The 17,927-nt window shown below is 51.2% G+C and overlaps 1 protein-coding gene across 1 annotated transcript in view; it reads right to left on the bottom strand.

Annotated features, from left to right (window-relative positions):
* The window catches only part of LOC147730244 (multidrug and toxin extrusion protein 2-like), a 1,772,530-nt gene that overhangs the window by 608,095 nt on the left and 1,146,508 nt on the right, over positions 1 to 17,927 (bottom strand). The gene's annotated exons all lie outside the window — the stretch shown is intronic.

Below are 17,927 nucleotides of genomic sequence, written 5' to 3'. Positions count from 1 at the left end.
CCTTATGATGATTGGTTGTAATTCAACCTTGTAGACCAGTTATCCTAGTGGTAACGTGGACAAAGCAGTCTTAGGCTAAACTCTGAAAGGCATGTGAAGCCAGCTGTTATACCATACACAACCCCCTTGAATACCAAATGAAAGGGACACCACACAGATATATATTGAAAATATATATTGATTTATCAACTATAAAATCCCCTGGACTCTTTATGAGCACAGAAGCACAAGCGTTAAATCACAAGACAGTTTAAAATTAACCCTGGGCGAAGAACTACGCTCCGTTTGCGGAGTTTGCGGAGTTTTGGCAACTCCGCGTTCCGCGGAGTTCGCGTAGCTGCCGATAACTCCGCTATCCGGTGCGGAGCGTAGTTGTCGCGCGCTAAATAACATTATCGCGTGCGCGGCAATGGCTTACCTTGGTTCTGCGTTCGCTTTTTCCCGGTCGCGTCTGCCACCATGTTTGTAAACCCTCCCGTGCGACTGTGCGAACGCGATAACGTCATTGGAAGCGCGATAAAGCCATAAGGACGCGCGAACGAGAAGATGAGTTCCCGAACATGTCTTGCACAACGCGACCACGTTAATTGTGACCCGGAACAGGAAATAAGGGAACGCAAGCAGGCGGGACAAACCTCTGGGGTAATTTAGCGCGCTAGCCATCCCGAGCATGCAGGCAACGCCCCGAACACGCGCACCGCGCTCCCGAAGACGAAAAACGGCGCGCGAACGGGCCCAGCAAGCAACTCCGCATGGTTGCGGAGCTACGCGTAGTTCGCGGAGTGCAACTACGTCTTCGCGTAGCTCCGCGGAGTCCGACTCCGCGAACTACGCCCAGGGTTATTTAAAATACACAAAAGTTGCACAATATGGATGAGCCCTAGGGGCCACCTAAACCATATACTAAGAAAGTGGTATAAGAGATACCAATAGGAAAGGGAACAGGCCTAGGGCCTTGGGAATCGCTGGAGCTATTCGAGACTAGCAGTGACTAAGTCGGGAAAGGCCCGCGGGACTCGGGTGCAGTGTTCAAAGTGTACGCACTTTCCAATGTAAAGTCTATGGTGCGTAAAAAGTACAAAGTTAAAGAGTTAGGGGCCTTCCGAGTGACCTAGAATGTTGAAACTTAAGACACAGGCCCTTGAGATGTGTACCAGTGTAGGAACACCGGCGGAGCTGAGTTACCTCACCCACAGGAAGCGGGTGCACAGGGTCGAAGTAGTGTCGGGTTTCGTCACGCTGGTCGATGGTGCTTGGAGCTGAAGATGCTGCAGGCGGCTCGATGTGAAGAGTTCCGGTGGATCCAAGGGTGGATCTGAAGATGTGAAGACCTGAAAGCAGAGGGGACAATGTTCAAAGTCACTAGCCAGTGACTACCGTGGAACCAGATTGGAACCAGGCGATGTCGGGTGCAAACAGGCGTTGTCGGGTAGCTTCTCTCTGCAGCCACGTGGATACCCGGGGTCGAGGACATCCAGGAGTCGGTCACGAGCTGTCCCACGCAGGCTTCTCGCTGTTGGCGGTGTCGGCGACCTGATCGGTGCAAACAGGCCTTGGCAAATGCAAGCCACGCAGAAGTTGAAAGATGCTTAACACTCGGACCAGCAAGGTCAGAGCGGGTGCTCCTTTTTACAGGAGCTTGGGTAGGTCTGGAGCAACCAGACCTGCTGTGTAAATTGTCGGTTTCGTCGCCAAGATGGCCGCTGACCACGTGGCTAGTGGCCGGGATGGCGTGTCAAGTGGCACAATGCAAAAGGGCCCCACGCAGATCGTGGAGATGCTGGAGGGCTGATCTTCGGTGCAAGGGCTGCTCGTTGGTGGGGGTTCTCAGTCCCCAAAGCACAACGTCGAGGATGCCTCAGAAGCTGCGCAGTCAGCTTTTCAAGTGTCTTCCAAGAGGTCCGGTCCCACGTCACTCGGTGCCTCCACGGGTCCCTTCTTTGCAGGGACTGTGGATCGGGCTCTGAGAGGTCTGGGAGTCTGGTTCTTGTCGGGCTCTGGGCTCGGGCTCCGGTGGGAGGCGGCGGCAAAGCAGACGTCGAGTTGCTGGTTGGTACCTGTGTTCACAGGGTGGCCACTCCTAGGCCACAAGGGAGATTCTCTTCAGTCTTCTGAGCAGCAGAATGTCGAAGTCCAGTCGTCTTCTTAGTTTCAAGTTGATTCAGGATGATCTGCTGTGCAATGGCACTGCTCCCACTCTTATTCCCAATCTGAGGGGTGGATCACCTACTAGGTCCCTCCTCTGGGAGGAACCAGGAAGGGGGGCGGTTACACCCCCTTTCCTTTGTCCAGTTCCGCACCAAGCCTGGGTCTGGAAAGCCCCAGGACCGGTTTGGACTGGCCTATGCACGGGGACACCTTGTGTGCCCCGGGCATGTCTGATTCTATTCAGCCCTGTCCTACCCAATACACAAAACCCTGTCTGGGGTGGTGCTCGCACCTCCCAAGGCAGGAAACCCTTTGTCCAGGCCACCATCTGCCGAGTTTCGGTCAGCAGCAGGAGGCCAGACTCGTGTCTGTGGTGGCAGCATCCATTTTGTGATGCTGAGGCTCTGGTTAACTTTAACCGGGGTTTAAGGTTACACACATGTCGTGTCCCTCTAGAAGGGTGGAATGCTATCCCCGTCGACAGAACTGTCGAGGGGATAGTATTCCAATTCGTATGACACCTTACTCGACATGTTTTGATAAAGCCAAACCAAAGATAGCATTTAACCGTGAGGATTATAATGCACTTAAGAGTATATGGTATGGCAATATCCCGGAACAGCTTAGGGAGTGGTTCCCGACAGCTGCAGACAGGCTCAGCTCATGCTAGAGCACCACCTCACATATTTCCAAGCACTCTGCCTCCAGGATTGATGAGGCCTTCCATAGGAGTGGCTGATAGGAACATATGTGTCCAGTTTAGGGTTAGGCACAGGCATACTGTACCTAAGTAAGAGGTGATTACACCAACTTACCCCAGCTGAGTGATCAGCCAGTGGTGTCAAATATGGAGGCCAGGCCAGGGGTGGCATAATACATGCTGCAGCCCCTGGTAGGCCTTGGATACACCTATGCCCTGGGTACCTAGGGTACACTACTACAGGGGCTCATAAGGTGAACCAGTTCCAATTCGTAATGCACCTAAAGTGCATTGGCAGTAATTTAGAGAGAGAACAGCAGGCTGTGGGTCTGATTAGCAGGCCCACAGCCACATTAAGTCAGAAACCAGTGAAGCAAAAAGCAAAAATTTGGGGTGACCATAGGATAGCAGACCCTACTCTCCTACAGGGAGTACCAGGCCTGGCAGTTCGGTCTGGACTGTTCCCATTGGGCACAGGGTCAAGATTGATTTGCATTTGGGTGGGTCCTAACTGGAATGGCATGGTGAGCAAAAAGCAATAGATTTAGGCCCAGATCTCTGTATTGGGGTGAATGTATGACATTGTTCTGTATTCTGTCCATCAATTGTTCTTTTTGCATTTGTCACTCTGAGTGTGACGGGTATGCCCAGACGTGGGTCCTGTGCTCTCCATGCCACTGGAGTCAAGCTATCCTGGGTGATGAGGCTGAAAGCCCGAAACCGGTCCTAGAATGCTTGCTTCCAGTGAAATGAAATGAAATGAAATAGGGATTTATAAAGCACATGGCTGCCTTTGAGCGTCCCAACGCTGATAACAAAGGTAGCGGCAGAGGAGGAAAGATCAAGGAAAGAGCCAAGTTTTCAGACCCTTACGGAACGTGAGATGGTTGGGTTCCACTCGCAGGGTAAGGGGGAGAGAGTTCGACAGTTTGGGAGCGATAAAAGAGAAAAGACGACCTCCCGAGCGGGCCTTTTTGATCCTAGGTACATGTGCCAGATTGAGATGAGCGGAGCGCAGGTTTCTTTTAGTAACATGGTGTCTGATAAGATGTTTGAGAATGGGTGGGCCGTTGTTGTGCAGGATTTTATGGGTCAAGCAAAGCGTTTTGAATTTGACCCGCTCCTGCACCGGGAGCCAGTGGAGAAGCCTTAGGGCTGGTTTTGCCGAGCTCCTACGGGTGGTGCCTGTTAGCAGCCTTGCTGCCGAGTTCTGTGCGCCCTGAAGTTTGGCAATTACTTTCTTTGGTGCGCCAAGATAAAGGGCATTACCGTAGTTGAGTCTGGATATTAAAAGACTCTGGATGATGAGTTTCCTAGTGTCTTGAGGAAGCAAAGGCAGGATTTTCCGAGCAGTCCTGAGGATACCGTGGCATGCTCCGGCAGATTTCCTAGCTTGGGTTGTGAACGAGAGGTCCTGGTCTAGCCATAAGCCCAGACTTTTAATAGAAGGTTTCGGGGTCGGGGCAGGACCCATACAGGAAGGCCACAGAGAGTTTGGATTAAACTAGGCTGGGTTACCAGTCCAAGGAGGATCTGGCCTGGCTGTTTGGGCTGGACTGTTCCCATTGGGCGCAGGGTCAAGACTGATTTGCATATGGCAGGGTCCAAACTGGAATGGCATGGTGAGCAAAAAAACGATGGATTTCGCCCCACATCTCTGTACTGGGGTGAATGTATGACATTGGTCTGTATTCTGTCCATCAATTGTTCTTTTTACATTTGTCATTCCGAGTTGGAAGGGTATGCCCAGACGTGGGTCCCGTGCTCTCCTTGCCACTGGAGTCAAGCTATCCTGGCTGATGAGGCTGAAAGCCCAAAGCAGGCCTAGGATGCTTGTTTCCAGTCCAGGGAGGCCATGGCCTGGTAGTTCCGGCTGGACTGTTCCCATTGGGCACAGAGTCCAGACTGATTTGCATATGGCAGGGTCCAAACTGGAATGGCATATTGAGCAAAAATAAATGATGGATTTAGGCCCAGATATCTGTACTTGGGTGAATGTATGACATTTTTGTGCATTCTGTCCATCAATTGTACTTTTTGCATTTGTCAACCCTAGTGGGACGGTTTGCCCAGACTTGGGTCCCGTGTGCTCCATGCCACTGGAGTCAAGCTATCCTGGCTGATGAGAGCTGAAAGCCTGAAACTGGTCCTAGGATGCTTGTTTCCAGTCCAGGAAGACCCTGGCATGGCAGTTTGGGCTGGACTGTTCTCATTGGGCACAGGGTCAAGACTGATTTGCATATGGCTGGGTTCAAACTGGAATGGCATGGTGAGCAAAAAACTATGGATTTAGGCCCAGATCTCTGCACTGGGGTGAATGTATGATATTGTTCTGTATTCTGTCCATCAATTGTTCTTTTTGCATTTGTCACCCCGAGTGGGACGGGTATGCCCAGATGTGTGTCCCGTGCTCTCCATGCCACTAGAGTCAAGCTATCCTGGCTGATGAGGGCTGAAAACCCCAAACTAATCTTGGATGCTTGTTTCCTGTCCAGGGGGACCTGACCTGGCAGTTCGGGCTGTACTGTTTCCATTGGGCGCAGGGTCAAGACTGGTTTGCATATGGCTCGGTCCAAACTGGAATGGCATGGGGAGCAAAAAACAATGGATTTAGGACCAGATCTCTGCACTGGCATAAATGTATGACATTGTTCTGCATTCTGTCCATCAATTGTTCTTTTTGCAGCTTGATAATATCCCCAAATTCGCCCTTCGTTGCATAATCAATCAATCAATCAATCAATCAATCAATCAATCAATCAAGGAATTTGTAGAACGCACTACTCATCCATGAGGGTCTCAAGGTGCTGGGGGGGGAGTGCTGCTACTGCTCGAACAGCCAAGTCTTGAGTAGCCTCCTGGAGGCTAGTAGGTCTTGGGTCTGCCCTAGGAGTACGGGGAGGGTGTTCCAGGTCTTGGTGGTGATGTAGGAGAACGTTCTGCCACCGGAAGTTGCTCTTGGGATGCGGGTGATGGTGGCGAGGGCACGGTCAGCAGAGCGGAGCTCGCGGTTCGGGGTGTAGAAGGTGAGTCATCTGTTGAGGTATGCTGGTCCGGTGTTGTGGAGTGCCTTGTCTGCATGGGTGAGGAGCTTGAAGGTGATCCTCTTGTTGAAGGGCAGACAGTGCTGGTCTCTCAGGTGGGGTGTGATGTAGTTGATTTGAGGGATGTCGAGGATCAGGTGGGCCGAGGCATTCTGTATGCGTTGCACTTGTTTCAGTAGTTTGGAGTGGCTCCCAAGTAGAGGGTGTTTCCCCAATCCAGCCTGCTGCTGACGAGGGCCTGGGTGACTGTCTTTCTTGTGTCAGTGGGGATCCACCTGTAACTCTTGCGGAGGATGCGCAGGGTGTTGAAGCAGGATGATGAGACAGCGTTTACTTGCTTGGTCATGGAGAGTGTTGAGTCGAGGACGAACCCCAGATTGCATGCGTGGTCCATTGGCGTTGGTGCTGCTCCCTGGGCAGTCGGCCACCAGGTATCCTCCTAGGCTGAGGGGGAGGAGCCAAGGATGAGGACCTCCGTCTTGTCCGAGTTCAGCTTCAGACAGCTAATCTTCATCCATTCGGCGATGGCTTTCATTCCTTCGTAGAGGTTGGTCTTGGCGGTGAGGGCTTTCTTGCTGAGGGAGAGGATCAGCTGTGTGTTGTTAGCGTAGGAGATGATGTTGAGATCATGCAGTCTGGCGATGGGGACGAGCAGGGCCACGTAGATGTTGAACAATGTTGGGCTGAGGGATGATCCTTGGGGTACATCACAGATGATCTTGGAGGTTTTGGAATGGAAAGGGGGAGGCGGACGCTCTGGGTTCTGCCGGAGGGGAAGAAGGGGGTCCATTCCTGAGCCTTGTCTCGGATCCCTGCGTTGTGGAGGCATGTACGTACGGTGCGGTGGCAGACCGTGTCGAAGGTGGCAGGAGGATGAGGGCTGCGGTTTCGCCGTTGTCCAGCAGTGCCCTGATGACATCGGTGGCAACGATGAGGGCAGTTTCGGTGCTGTGGTTGCTGCGGAACCTGGACTGGGCCGGGTACAGGATGTTGTTCTCCTCGAGGTAGCGGGTCAATGGCTTGTTGATGGTTTTCTTGATGACCTTTGCCGGGAACGGGAGCAGGGAGATGGGCCAAAAGTACTTAAGGTCCCTCAGATCTGCCTTGGGTTTCTTGAGCAAGACATTGATTTCGATGTGCTTCCAGCTCTCCGGGAAGGTTGTGGTCTCAAAGGAGATGTTGGTAGCCTTACGGAGATGGGATGCGTTGGTGATGCTGGCTTTGTTGAAGATGTGGTGTGGGTACGAGTCTGACGGGAAGCCGGAGTGGATGGTGTTCATGATTTTTTTTTTCAGAACAAAATTTTACTGTGTTGTTGAAAAGATGCCTGACAAGCGCAGCGCCCCGGGCACTAGAGAAGCTGTGAGCACTAAAGGAATAATCACATTTAGGCAATTCAAAAACACAAAAACAGTTTTTTTTAAAAGAAAAAATAAAGTAACATTCCTATATCCCCCCTCCCCTCACCCTCCCACTCTCCCTACCCGGAACCATCCCCCGCCCCCCGCACAGCGTCTAGTTAGTCTATAAACAAAAAGCATGTCAAGAAACATTCAGTGTGTACTCATCACCCGGGATCAGTGTCCAATTGTCTTTCTTCAGCTTCATCGTGCACTAGGGGTTCCAGCCACAGTCCTCTATAGTCTGCCCACCTCTTCCAAATCTTATAATGTTTCCGGGGACAGCCCCTGGTCTCAAAGATCGGGCGCTCCAGTTCCATATAAAAATCCAGTCCTCTTTTCCACACTCCCACTAGGGGGGCCCTGGGGTCTTTCCAGGCTCGGGCCACATCTCTCTTGGCCACTGTGAGGCCCAAAAGCCGCAAGTGTTGTTTGTAAATATTTCCCCCCACTTGTTCCAGGACATGGAGTAGCCCCAACTGTGGCGAGCAGGGGAGCTCCCAGCCCAACACCTCAGACAAGCAGTCCCACACTCCCGACCAAAATCTCCTCGGCCCGTCACACGACCATACCGTATGTATAAATGTTCCCACCTCTCGACCACATCGCAAACAATCAGGGGACGCAAGCATACCCGCCTTCCACAGCCGTTCCCTAGTATAATAAGCTCTATGCAGATATTTGAACTGAATGAATCGCAGGCGTACCGCAATGGCCGCTCCTCTTGGAGCCTCAAGCGCTTCTCTCCAGTCTTCCTCCTCTAATGCCCCAACATCACTCTCCCATTTAGTCTGCAGGTTGTCTAGGGAGCAGGAACAGTGTGTGACTAGCGTTTGGTAAATATTAGATATTTTTTTACTTTCCAATTCCCCCATAAACACCTTAGCCTCCAGTGGGCTAAATTCAGGCAATGAGTCCAGGCCGTTCAGGGTGGGTGTGATAGCATGACGGAACTGCAAATATCTAAAGAACTGGGTCTGGGGCATGTCAAATTCCTCCTGCAACTCCTGGAACGACTTGAGGGTCGTGCCTTTGGTAACATGGCCTAAAGCTGATATGCCGATTGCGTCCCAACCTCGGAACTCTTGCAGGGACGCCAACGCCGGCAACAGCCCATTTTGCCACAATGGGGTTTCCCTTGTTCGTCTGTACCACCACCCCATGCGGCGAAGTGCTCTACGCCATATATGAAACACTATCTGAGTAACCACTGGGAGCCTCTTTCTCTTAGTTGCCGAGTAAAGTATAGTGTGCAGCGTGTCAGGGTCCATTAGATGTCTCTCAAGAGCATAAGTCGGGTCGCCCCGGTCCCCATACCACCACTCATTCAATATCAATAGGTGAGAGGCTTGATAATAGGACAGAATGTCTGACGTTGCTAGACCGCCACAATATGTAGAGAGGAAACATGTGTGGAGTGCTAATCTTGCCACTCCCCCCGCCCAGAGAAACTGACGAGTGCCGAATTCACTTGCCTGAACCACTGCGGTGAAATAGGGTATGGGTGATTTTGCAGTTGGTATATAAGACGCGGGAGGGCCACCATCTTAAATATGGCCGATCGGCCGTATACGTTTAAGGGCATGCAGGACCATGTAGCCATGTCTGATCGGACACGATCCCACACAGGTACCACATTGCGTGTCCAGGAGATCCCACGCAAAGCCGTTAGGAATACACCCAGATATTTAAGGCCTCCCGTCGCTTCCTGCAACGCGGCCGCCCAGGACCCCAGGCCGCAGCGCTCACCCAGCACCCACAGCACAGACTTACGTAAGTTCAAACGGAGGCCCGACACTCCCCCGAATATTCGCATAATGTCAAGGACCCGCGGCCCGGATCTATTGAAGTCTGTAAGGAAAAATAGGACGTCATCCGGATAGAGTGTGATTCTATCGGAAAGTCCCGCATCCCATTCAATACCTCGCATCTGTGCATCCACTCGTACCCACGCCGCTAGCGGTCCCATAGCCAGGGCAAATAAGTATGGCGATAGGGGGCATCCCTGTCTGGTGCCTCGACCTACAGGGAAGGAAGCAGACACTGCCCCAGCCACTCTCACCGACGCCGTCAGATCTGTGTATACTAGCTGCAAATATGATAGGAAGTGGGGCCCGAGATTTAGGCGGGACAGGAGTGCGCGGAGGTAGACCCAGCTCACTGAGTCAAAGGCCCTGTCTATTTCGGCCAGTAGAAGTGCCGCAGGGATCCCCGCCGCCCGGGCCGCCTCGACTGCCACCTGTGCACGTCTAATATTGTGTCTTGTTGCTCTGCAGGGCATAAACCCAGCTTGGTCCGGGTGGACAAGGTCAGTAATGTATGGGAGGAGGCAGTTGGCCAGTGCTTTCGCCAATATTTTCGCTTCGGTATTCAATAACGATATTGGTCAATAGGACTCATGTTGTTCAGGGGGCCTCCCCGGTTTGCAGAAGACCACTATTTCAGCGTGTCGCCAGTCCTTCGGGAGTCGGCCACACTCTTTGGCTGCCTCCAGTGCCCTTCCATAGTATGTTCCTAGTTGGAGGTGAAATTTCTTAAAAAATTCACTGGGGAACCTGTTGGGTCCGGGGGCTTTGTCAACATTTAGTTCTCCGAGGGCTGTGCCTAGCTCCTCCGCTGACAAAGGGAGTTCCAAACGGGCACGCCCTTCATCGGAGATCGCTCGTGGTGGGAGGTCAGCAAGGAATTTGTCGATATCTTCTGCCGGGATGGACTCCCGGGGGGCATATTGGGCAGCATAATACTGTGCAAAGCTGGCCGCCAGAGCTGCTGGGGCCGTCATGGGCGTCCCCTCCCCATCACGAAGACACAATAGGGACTGCGCATGAAAAGTGCTCTGGCAAAGCCTATAAGCATCGAGCTGGATTTATCGCCCCATTGGTAGATCCTACTCTGAGTTGCAAGCCACAGCTGTTTAGCCTCATCCAATAGCAAGGAGTCATATGATTGCTGTGTCAGTAGCAACTGTCCCACGTCTTCCGCACCCCCTCCAGCATGGCATCTTTCTTCCTGGTCTCTGACCCGATACGCAGCCTTCACTATGTCCTCCCTACGTGTCTTACGAGCAGTTGCACACCAAGCAATGTCCACAGTGCGAAGCGTGGGCTTCAGATCCTCCCATAGGGTCATGTCGTCAGTGTCAGACCTGTCATTATCGCTCCAGTAGTGAGCAATGGCTTCTCTCATGTGTGTCTGGTAGATGTCTTGTTGCAAATGCCACGTGGAAAGGCGCCATCTGAATGGCTGTCGTCTTTTATCAAGAAGTAAGTCAATTGCTACTGGGGAGTGATCCAACATGCCGCGTGGCAGTATGGAAGTGGATTCCACCCTCCCAACCCAGGTGTGGGGGACAAACAAATAATCGATCCTGGAGAAGGACTTATGTACTGCCGAGACATACGTGAATTCACGACTTTGGGTGTGTTAGTGTCGCCATGCGTCAACCCTTTCCATCCCTCTCACCATGCCATTCAGTTTAGAAGGTGTGTCCGCTGGCACATCTCCCCCCAGCCTGTAGCGATCCATTTGTGCATTCATCACATCATTCCAGTCACGCCCACCACTGCCATAACATGTGGTATCTCGGCCCATACACCAAACAACTTTTCTATAAGAGCACCTTGTAGTGGAGGTGGGGCATACAAAATACCGAAGACTACTGGCTCAGTGCCTATCCTGCCCTGGACAAACATGTACCTGCCCTGTGCATCAACCCACTGAGTCTCATGAACATAGGACAATCTGCGGTGTACTAGGACAGCTACTCCTCGAGATCCCCTCACAAACCCAGCATGAAATACCTGCTAATATCCGTAGCGCTGTAAACTAAGAGTCTTGGTACCCAGGAGGTGAGTCTCCTACAACAGTAATACATCAGCTTTTTCTTTCTTACCCTGCCGCAGGACTGCACCTCGCTTTATCCTATCTAGCATTCCCCGTACATTCCAGCTCACAACACGCATCAATGCCCTCTGAAGGCCTGTCTCGGGAGTATCAACCGCCATCTATAGGCAGAAAGAGGAATGGCCTAGGCGTCAGAGACCACACACACATATCATGCTTCAATAGGACTTGAAAGAACACTGTGCAGATGAAAGCATCCCCCCCCTTCCCCTACTCAACTCACACCCAACTAGCCCCCCAGCCGCCACCCCGCCCCTAGCCACCCCCACAACTCCCCCACAGCCCCCCACCCCATACCTCAGCAACATTGAAGTACCTGACGTGGTATAGATCATCTCCGGCCCCCAACGGGAGGTCAGAGACCCACTATTCCAATGGATCCCCATGAACTACCCACTTAGTCCCAACTTACCCCCCACTTAACAAACTCCTCTAAACTGAGAGGTTATGACCGCCCTACCCTTGTCGTCCCCCAACCCGCGTCCCATAGTCACATCATTACTTGTTCATCTGGAGTCTCAGGTGATAAATTACAAGAGTCATCTTCGCCCAAGAGACGAGTACGATCTTCTAGCCACTTCCCTGGGCCCTTGTCCGAAATCCGCCACGCACCTTTGGATCTCATGATTCCGGATTCAGAGAGTCTGCAGCCTCGGTGGCCTCCGCCGCCCCATCGTCGGGAGGAGGGTTCTTCTTAGACCGCAATCTCCAGTTGCTCCTGCTCCGCGATCGCCGGGGGGTCCTCGGGGCCCCCGCCGTGGAGGATGAATCTGAGTCTCAACCCGGAGGAGTATTTACTCTGATCCGGACTGTCTCGTCTGTCCAGACGAAGACTTCTTCCGGAGTATTGAAGAATTGGGTCCGGGACTGGAAGACCACACGCAGACGGGCCGGGTAGAGCAAGGCATATTGGATATTGAGGCCCCTCAGCCGCGCCTTGGCCGCGGTAAAGGGCTGACGTTGTTGCTTTACCAGCCTAGTGTAGTCCGGGAATATTAGGATTTTGTGGTTTTCAAATAATAGAGGCTCCTTCATTCGCACTTGCCGCAGAATCGTGTCGCGATCGTGGTAATTGAGTAGCTTGGCTATCACCGGCCGAGGGCGAGCTCCCACCGGTGGTTTTTGGACCAGTGCTCGGTGTGCGCGCTCAATTATAAAACAGCACGAAAGGGACTCCGGAGGGAGCCACCCCTCCAACCATTGGGTCAGAAAGGCTTCCATATCGCCCTTCTCACAGCCCTCCGGAAATCCCACAAACCGCAGGTTGTTTCTCCGAGCACGCCCTTCCGTGTCCTCGGCTCGCAGGGCAAGGCCCTTCTGAATCCCTTCCATGTTGGCCACTTTCTACTTCAGGGTCGCCACATCGTTCTCCACCCCCGTGATTCTCAGTCTCAGTAATGCGGGCCACAGCGTTTCGCAGATCCTGGTGCAGCAAAGTAACATCATCCCCAACTTCCCCTATTTTTGCATCTAGCATGTCTCTGAATTGTGTGATCGCCGTCATGAGGGCTGCATTGTCTGGGCCGGGCACTGGAGGGCCCCCCAAGGCTCCGGCACCCCCAGTCGGCCCAGTAAACTTGTCTATCGTGCCTTGTTTCGCTGTAACTCCACTGTTGCCACCCCTCATCATAGTAGCCTCCGAATATGTGCACAGAGTCTAGGGTACTGTGGGGTGTAGATCAGCCACACCAACCTCTTCGGTATCGGATCCGTGTCCGGGTCTTTCTCGCTGTCCCAGGCGCCAAGGAGGCTATTGTCTACTACCAGGCCAATCTGTGTGCTCGCCCGTGTTATCACGTTTCCTCACACCAATGTCGCGGTGCCCCCATCCATTCTCACTATGAGCAAACACTCCACTTCCAATGCAGGAGATGTATGGGTCTCACCTTTGTCCGGGAGCCACTCTGGGGACATAGCCACGGCTTCACCGGGGACCTTCTCTGAGAGCCAGGGGCCCCCAATGCGTAGGCAATCGCAGGGTCCGCGTGGGCTCCCGCCTCCACCTCCGAACACTTCTGTGCCACCGCCAGCTCTTCTCCGCTCAGGGACTAGTCTTTGGCACCCAGGCACCCCGCCCTGGAGGGTCTCCCCTGCGGTCCGATCACACCGCCGAGTAGGGGGTACGCAGTGGATAGTTAAATACCCCAGTTAGGATGTCTCAGGGTCGGGGAGACGCAGGATATTCGGCAGATATGTCGTCGGCGGGACGGAGCTCACTTAGGCTGCGTCCGCCATGTTCGCCGCCTTGGCCATGCCCCATGGTGTTCATAATTTTGATGGTGTTGTTGTTATTGATGTTAGTCCAGGTGAGCAGGTGGTCGTTGTGGGTAGTGGTCATGGGGTCTGAGGTGTCGTTAGATGTCGTGGTGGTCTGGTTGGCGAAGCTGTCGGGATGTCTGTGATTTTGCGATGGAAGAAGGTGGCCAGGATGTTGCATGGGGCTTGTGATGGTGGGATGTCGTTGGTGTTGGAGCTGGGGTTGGAGAGTTCCTTCACGATGTTGAAGAGCTCTTTGCTGTTGTGTGCGTTGTTGTCGAGGCGTTCCTTGAAGGAGGTCCTTTTGGCGGATCTGATGAGGTGATGGTGTTTGCGCATGGTGTTCTTGAGGGCTGCGTGGTTCTCTGGTGTCTATTTGTGGTACCATTTCTTCTCTAGTCTTTGGCAGGTTTGTTAGGAGGTCGGGAGGTCCGCGGAGAACCAGCTAGCATTCTTGTTGGTGTGTCTGTTGGAGGGTTTCTTGATCGGGGTGAGGGTGTTGGTGCAGTCATCGATCCAGCGCCTGAGATTGCTGGTGGCGGCGTCAGGGTCAGTGGGATAGGTGGGTGAGCTTTGGGCGAGGGCGGTGTTTAGCTGGTCTTTGGGGATTTTGCTCCAGCAGTGGCAGGGGGTCTGTTGGGTGCGGTGGTGCATGGTGGGTTTCTGGAAGGTGAAGTGGATGTAGCGATGGTCGGCCCAGTGGAGTTCGGTGGTGTGGCTGAAGGAGATGTGGGAGCTTGCGGAGAAGATGGGATCAAGCTTGTGGCCGGCGGAGTGGGTGGGTGTTGTGACGAGCTATTGGAGTCCGAGGTTGGTGATCAGGGTGGTGGAGTTGGTGTTGTTGTTCTCGAGGTGGAAGTTCAGGTCTCCGACAAGGATGTTGTCTGTGGAAGTCATGGCGTGTGTGCTGAGGAAGTCGGCGATGGAGTCGCTGAACTGAGGCCAGGGTCCGGGGGGTCTGTGGATCAGAGTTCCCTCTAAGGGTGTTGTTGGGATCAGTGTGGATCTGGAAGTGCAAGTGTTCGGTGGTGCTGAGGGTGTCGTCGGAGTTGGTGGAGACCTTGAGGGTGGACTTGTGGATGATGGCGATTTCTCCTCCTATTCTGTTGGTGCGGTCTCTGTGGGTGATCTTGCAGCCATCGGGGATGGCTATGGTGATGTCCGGTGCTGAGGAATCGTTCATCCAGGTCTCTGTCAGGAAGGCGACATCCGGGGAGGATGTGTCGAGCAGGTCTCAGAGTTCGATGGCGTGTTTGCGTGCGGAGCGTGTGTTCAGTAATATGCATCTGAGGTGGTTGTGTCCTGTCCTGGTGGGCGGCTTGGAGGCTGGTGAAGCTGCAGTTCCGACATCGGGGCAGCCAGGAAGCAGGCATGTGCTCGTCCTGTGTTGAGTGCTTGGAGGGTGTTGGCGTCGCAGCGGCATCGGGTATCACAGTGTTTGCAGGGGCCAGGGGTTCTGGCGCTGGGCGCAGTTGAGGCACGGACAGGCGCATACAGGCTTGCCTTAAGCCGCAGCGCGGGCCGGGCCGCAGGGGACGCAGCAGCGGGAAAACGGGGGCATCTGATTTATACACAAATATATATGCATTGAAGATATTACATTTTGGTCTAGTAACTACAAATAAAGATGTTACTAGAATTTGGCAGATCAAAGACTCGCCAAGTTTAGAGTGGCATGGACCATAGCATGACTCTAGAATCTCTTTATACAGGTCACAAGGCTGTTCACAAAACATACAACAAGCTTGGGAGTCAGCTGTAATATTGAGGAATTGTAATGGTGCTGGGCAGAAGCAAAGAACAATCTCTACTTATTGTGTCTAGTCAGTTAGCCACTCACCTCTTTAGAACAATTACTATGAAAGAAAATTGACGTGCCCTGACAAAACAGTAATTTCATGTGAGAATTATCAACATGATGTTTTGCAATGCATCTAAAGAAAATCAGATGTAATTAAATATTAAATGCCAATACCATTGTTTTATAAAAAGAAGGAGGCTACCTTCCCTTTATTATTGAGGTCTTTCTAAGGAGAAAGTTATTAATTAACTGATAGATTACATGATTTGTGGTGAAGAAGGCGGGCTGTGAGGGTTAGTCTGTAAGAAAGATGTTCAAAATGAGGAGAATTAACAGACCAGGATGTTGATCTTGTGAATGAAGGCAAGAGAACTCCTTGTTTTATGTGTAATTGGCAGATGGATGCTTATATTACTATTTGAAATGTGTTCATCAAAACTGAGATGATGTGGGAGTAATACAGGTCAATCTCATGAGAAGAATAATTAGGTAGCATAAGTGTAATGCCCCCCATATATTTAAGACGTGCTAGGTGACTATGATGGTGCAGGAGAGAATTGTATGGTGAATGGAGGGAAGGAAAAGGATAGCATTAAGGTCCATAATGGCTTATCCACTCTCCACAGAGATGCCAAGGGGTAAATAGGTTAAAGCTTGACCAGTTTTACTATCAGGATACTGCCATTAGATGGTGCTCATAAGGATCTTCAGTGGCCCAGCCTTTGCACAAGAAATGGCTGTACATTCTTCTACACCTTGCATTCCTAGCTCAACACCATACTCCAGTTCAGATCCTCATGCATCATGGTCCTTGTAATCCTTTCTATGACCACATCCTGCCTAGATCACAGCCCGGTGGTAGGTATATGTTCTATATCCTGGATCGAGGATCCTACATTTTTTCTGACCCTTTCATTAATTCATGGACTTTTCTCATTGTCGCCCATCTCCACTCCATTCCCGGTTTTTCCATTCGCCTTACAGTATCTTTTGTTTTTCATAGTCTTCCCATTATCAAGTACCAGATCAGACTTCCCTTCATTGGCAGTTCCTTGATACCTTACACCTGGTTTCTTGGATCTTGCTCTCTCCCTTCACCTATGAACCTCCCCTGAGCTTCAAGCAATTTCAGTTTGTGAGTGCAGTGTGTAGAAGCTTGCATCAGTCTTCACTGCAGAGATTCCTAGTGTTCTAATGCTGTCCTGGTGCTCTCCCTCCGGCTTGCTCCTTGATTCTGTGTTCTATGGTTTCTCTTATTTTTTGCTCCCAATTCCAATTTTGCAACCTAGTCTTACCAGTTTATGTTCCTTCTTATTTCTACCTCTTTCATCCTGTGGTTGCCATTGTTCCTTAATGTATGCAGATTTCTTGCCGTGTGTTTCTTTGTTCCTTTTCCTGTTTGCATACTTCCATTATCCTGCCCTTGTTAGTGTGCAGGAATCCCAGTTTTCTTTTTCCAGTGCACATAGTTCTGTGTGCTGATTTCTACTGCAGCCCTGTTCCTGTTCTCTGGTTCTGGTACTGCTTTTATCTAAGTTCAGTTTTGTCATTGGTGTTGCCTGCTCTATTCCCTTTAGTCCTTACCTTTGTTAGTGAGATTCTGAGGCTTGCTGCTCCTGGCATTGAGACTCTCCCAGCGCTCATCTTCCATAAGCATCTAGGAAGACTCTGATTAGCTGCTTCTTGCCATTTTCTAGATTTTCTTACCTCACAGAGAGGTCACTTTCTAATGAGCTTGAAAACTATAATTTAGGATAGTCTGTCTATTGATTTCCTGCTTGTTCCGACTGGTTGTTTATAGTCTATATTGAGAAGCCTTTCTAGTTTCTATTTTACATGTTTTCCCAGTTCGTGTACTGTTTCTTGATCATAGACTGATCGAACCCGCTCCAGTCCTCAGCTTCTCTCCTGTTTTCTTTCCTAGCATTCATCCTCAGCCCAATTCATCATCGGCATGTTTTGCGAGTCTGTAATAGCGAAAAATAAGGAATCGCTATTACAGACTCGCAAAACGGGATTCATGTAGGAATCGCAAAATAAATTGCGATTCCTACACATTCCTTATTTGCGATTAGCAAATTGCTAATCGCAAATAAGGAATAACTCCCCATTTAATCCTATGAATGGGGGGTTATTCCTTATTTGCGATTAGCAATTTGCTAATCACAAATAAGGATGCGATTTCAAGGGTGCTAGGGGTGTCTACAGGACACCCTGTAGCACCCCTGAAATGTAAATTAGACTCATGTTGCGCACACACATGTCCAAAGGACATGTGTGTGTGTAACATACAACTGAGAAAAATGCACAAAAGTGAATTTTTCTCAGTTTTCGCTATTTACCACAAAGTCTGACTTCGCGGTAAATAGCGGGAAAAAATAGCGAATTCGCAATTTTTTATTGGGTCATGAATAGCATTTAAGGAATCTCAAATTGAGATTCCTTAAATGCGATCGCAATTTGAGAAATCACAATTTTTTGCGATTTCTCAAATTGCGAGTACATGTCCCAATGATGAATTTCAAATGCCATTTTTGCGGGTGCAAACGGCCTAATTCTGCGATTCGCACCATTTGCGCCCGCAAAAATGCTTCATGAATCTAGCTGATAGTCTCTTGTGTGTGATAAACCCCTCCTCTCGAATTCCCTTGTTCCAATAAAGAACAAGCACAGTC

This window comes from Lissotriton vulgaris, chromosome 2_1, assembly GCF_964263255.1.
Source record: "Lissotriton vulgaris chromosome 2_1, aLisVul1.2, whole genome shotgun sequence".
NCBI lineage: Eukaryota > Metazoa > Chordata > Amphibia > Caudata > Salamandridae > Lissotriton > Lissotriton vulgaris.
The sequence above is the reverse complement of the archived record's forward strand: the minus strand, read 5'-3'. Positions and strand labels throughout refer to the sequence as shown.